This window comes from Micropterus salmoides, unplaced genomic scaffold (genome assembly GCF_014851395.1).
Source record: "Micropterus salmoides isolate LMB-PRFRI ecotype aquatic unplaced genomic scaffold, ASM1485139v1 Ms_hic_scaffold_44, whole genome shotgun sequence".
Taxonomy (NCBI): Eukaryota; Metazoa; Chordata; class Actinopteri; order Centrarchiformes; family Centrarchidae; genus Micropterus; species Micropterus salmoides.
In genome coordinates, this window is record NW_024043817.1 from 24653 (window position 1) to 29327 (window position 4675).

At 39.3% G+C, this 4675-nt stretch overlaps 1 long non-coding RNA gene across 1 annotated transcript; it reads right to left on the reverse strand.

Moving 5' to 3' along the window:
* Positions 1-1838: 1838 nt before the first annotated feature.
* On the reverse strand, positions 1839-4471 carry LOC119887857. Its single transcript, XR_005441818.1, has 4 exons — positions 4438-4471; positions 3918-3983; positions 2877-3054; positions 1839-2784 (listed from the first exon to the last, which is right to left on the reverse strand). It is a non-coding gene; the product is annotated as an uncharacterized LOC119887857 (long non-coding RNA).
* Positions 4472-4675: the final 204 nt, after the last annotated feature.

Here is a 4675-nt window from a genome sequence, read left to right on the forward strand (position 1 = left end):
TTGATGGGATAGTTAGGTCCTAGAGACTAGTAACAACAGCTGCGCAGAGGGGGCCCAATTTGATTTTTTTGTCATGGGGCCCAAAATTCCTGGCAGCCCCTGGCAACACACAGCAATTAAAAAAGACGGCGGTCTTTCAATATAACTTGGAGTATCTTAAAAGAAATTCATCACATGAGGCTTATAAGTTAGAATAACAAGGTTATAGAACTATCTGCTGCCCAGACATACTAAAGCCTCTTACGTGTCGCTTTGATAGTGAGTAGATGCGTCAGTCCTTTTGGGAAATCTGGCGGAGTTTCTCTCGGCTCGGTTCTGAAGATGCCGGTAGGTTCCACGGCACAGCTAATTCTTTGGCGGCAGCAACAGGAATCAGTGAGGTTCGACTAAGTTGAGAAGGTAGAGCACAGACGTGACGGCGTTTATCTGTCTTCTTCTGCAGGCACGAAACGTTATCTTGTGTAGCCTATAACAGTTTCTTTAGGGATCCAAAATTGTGTTGATAACACAAAGAAAAATATTAGAGGTAAAGAGGAAAGAAGAAAACAGAGTTGCTTGTCCAGCGAGTGAAGTCTGTATTCAAGAACAAAGAAGGTTCAGCGCTGAAAGAAAAATACCTCCTGTACTGCTGGTGCAGTTGCAGAAAGGCAGAGTTTGTTTACCTCCTTACAGTCCCCTGAGGAACTTGGAATGGCAATGAGGGTTCGGAGGTGTTCGGTTTTATACCTCTGTTGACAAAATGGTTGTACTTCCTGGGATTACTCCGCCCCCTGAAAGCTTTAGCCAATACAAACCTTTGGTTTGGTTTTAAGTGTTAGAGTTCGCAGGTAGGTGTGAATTAACTGACAAGAGCCATCTGGGCTTTCTATTGTTCTGTGACCCCCCTTTGTGTAGTCAGGCCGCATTGGCAGGCTTGTAGGATATCAGAAGGCCTCGTCTTTGTTCTATCAGACTGTGAGGCCCAACACCGTTGATGAACCACACAAAGAATATTGTATCATTTTTAAATAGCCAGCTACTTGAAATAGACCCGCGAGGAACCGTGACGGGCGTGCAGTTGTCGGCAGCGTGGCAAAAACTCTGCACAAGACCGGTGAATGGCAGGCAAGAGAAAGAGAGAGAGAATGGTCAACAATAAGCCTCAGTTTAGCTTCAGCTTGCAATCGCCGTGCACAAAAACACACGATTCGACTATCAGTCGAAGGCAGACTTGACGATTCTGATTCAACTATGTAAATCCTTAGTCGGGGACAGCCCTAAACGGGGGGATCATGTATCAAGCATCAAAGGCATTCATTAAATGCTGTAAAAGCATTTGTTAGTGAAACTTTTCTGTGTCTTATTCTGGGATTTAAAAAGCTTGGCTATCACAGTTTAAACACTTTTAATGGCATTGTTTTCATTTACAATATATCCAATAAATATTTAATATTTTCCATAATTTGATCTTTAATAAATTGATTAAAGAAAAATAAATGTATGCTTTTTTTAAATTTAGTAAAGTTTTGCGTAGAAGATGTTTTTCAGTGAACTGGCCGCTTCTCTACTTGATGATTTGACTAAACAGCTGAATAATAATTTTGTCTTCTCCTCCTGCAGTTTGAGCAGGTCATTATTTGGAGATTTTATTTCATCAAATACGTCTGTTAGCCGTCAGAAGACATTCGTTGGTCAGTTTCATCACTTCTCACATGAACGACCTCTAAAACATCTATTATTGATCTATTATTGATGTTTGGCAGAATCTGCAATGTGTTTGTTTGCAGTCTGAAGGACACAAAGAACAGACGCTGCCTGATTACCTGCTGGACTTTATTTTAGATCAAGTCAACTGAGAAATTTATATCTTTATAAAAATACAGAGCTTCTACTGGTTTAGACAAATTCACCACATCAATGAAAACATTCAGATGTCATGTTGAAAATACATTGAAAAAGTCCCTGAAAACATCTGTTTACAGAAAAACACTTACAAAGTTTATACAGTCTGTTACACATCTGTAAAACACAGTCCCTCCATGCTCTTACAGTCAAATTACATAAAATAGCAAGGGATATTTTCACACAGTGGAAAACAGTAGTCAAACTTTATGTTTACAAACAGGTTAGAAAGTGCTTCATAGATTAGAAAGTGCTTTGCAGAAAAATAAAACTTTCTGTCTGCTTCTAAAGAAGCATGTTTAATGTGTTTATGCTGGATTCATTGTTTCCATCTCATGTCTATTATTGATGTTTCAGTTTAGTTATTGTTGGGCCACTTCAAAGAGTCAAAAGTGCTTTGCAGAAGGATGAAATACTTTTGTATAAAAGCAGAAATAACAAAAATACACACAAAAAGCAAATTAATACTTGAATGATGCTTAAAATGTATCTGAAATGTAACCATTATTAATTATTGTAAAACATCTTTTCTGACAGCACATAAACGTCAGATTAAAACAGCATGACTCAAAGTCCTAACGTCACATGTTGGATGTTTGTCTTCTCCTCCAGGCTGCTGCTGGTTTCATTTTATTTCAGTTTGCGGTGAAATCAACACGCAGAGACTTAAACATGCTGCACACTCTGTGAGTCTTTGTTCACGTTAGTTCCTGTTGGTAAACGCTGCATGAAGAAGAACTGACAGGAACTTTATATTCCTCACGTTGCTTCATTCAGACACTTTGGACCAGACTGACTTGTGGTCTGGATCTGTTCACACCTGGAGCAGTTGTGGTTGTGGATGTAACTTGGTTTTGATCTTTCTGATGAGCTCAGCGAGGGAACATCTATACTGGTCTTGACCTGTGTGACAGACATGAGACAAAAGTAAGTGCAAACAACGACTCAGACAAATCATAAGAGGAAATAGATAAATTTAAAACAGAGCAACTTACTTTCTTTTAACTCGACGAATGAGTGTAGCTACACATCTTTCAGCTGCAGCGACTAGAGCTATTACAGCAGCAATTAACAGAAGTCCACCAGCTACAGCTTCTTGAGTAGTTTTATCGTTCTTCCAGTCATATGATGTGTCTTCTTCCTCCTCCGGCCCTCCTGGTGTTTGTTTTACAGCTGCATGCAGATAGAAAACCAGTGTTTGTGTCTGATATCAGGAGCATCAACTCAGCAGTGTTGGACCACCACATCAACAACATTTATACCAATTTAGAGACAATGAGAAACTAAATAAACAATCAGATGATTTAACAGTAACCAGTCACCTAACAGAAGTTACACCTCTTGGCCAGATGGTGGCACTGTAGAGAATTATTTACATTTATTCATTTAGCTGATGCTTTTATCCAAGCGACTTAGAATTGTTATACATGTCAGAGGTCACACACCTCTGACATGAGTGTCTTGCTCAAGGACACAATGGTGGATGGGTCACAGTGGGGGAGTGAACCCAGGTCTCTCTCACACCAAAGGTATCTTATCCGTTGTGCCATCACCCTCACTGCCATTAGCAAAATCCTGCTTAACAGTCTGACTAAAAACAAACTGTGTTCTTCGATAGTTTACTTGGATGAAGTGAAATTTATTGTGCAGCATGTTCATATTGAATTATCCACCATTTTGTGCTTCATGAAATGTTAAATCAAGTTTCTGCTTCCTCAGTTTTTCACTTCGTGTCTCCAAATTTCAACTCACTGGCTGTTTGTCCTTCATGTTGATACAGAATTAAAATCAGCTTGCATAGATTTGGAAATTGCTTGTTATAGTGAATTAATCTCAGTAAATATGCTGAGTGTTGTCAACATGTTATTATCACAGTAACCAGGTGGTGCAGTGGTTTATGTTCACATTTTGAAGTAGTAGCTACTAAAACAACGTTTTCCTTTAATCAGATTTGTGCATCAACTTTATGAGGCAACAGTTGGCCTGTGATGCACTATTTCTACATGAGTAACCATGGTAACAGCTCACTGACCCACCTTCAGGTGTGGTGAGGATCACGTCACTGTTCTCTCCATGAGAGGTCACGTTCAAGAGAAACTGTTCTGTGGGTGTAAATCAGGAAATATGTGGAGTCAGACCTCAGTTTTTAACCTCCTTTCAGCCACAAACACTTCTATCAAGAACTGACTGTTATGGAAAATTATTTTAAATTCAACACGTCAGAAGAGGCTCTGCAAACATTAGTCCATTAACAGATTAGTCGATCGAAAGAAAATGGATTATTCTGCCAAATATTGCTGCTTCCAGCTTCTCACACAGAGCTGCTGCTTGTCTTGGTAATATTTTAAAGTGAATTAAATATATTTTGGTTTTGGGACTGTTGCTCAAACAAACCAGCAGTTTAAGGACGTCATTTGGGCTCTGGGAAGTCGTGAGGGGAGATATTAACATCTTTTTATAGGCTAACATTTCAAAGACTCAAGTGAATTAATCAAGAAAATAAGTGTCAGGTTAAAGACATAGAGAATTGTTAATCACAGTTGCAGCCCGACTAACCAGAGACAGAGGAGGTCAGGCTGATGAGCAGAAAATCCAGATCATCTTCTCCCTGTCAGAGGGGAGACAGTTTTATTAGAGGAAGAAGATACAGGAAGATTTGTGTAGATGTATTTTAGTGAATCCATCATGAATAAGTTCTTCCTTTAAGGTTTGTAACAGATCAGTCAACAAATTAAAGGCCACAGTAGAGCATCTGGGTGTTTTAGAAGTCTGTGACATATAGTCTAATCTTCTT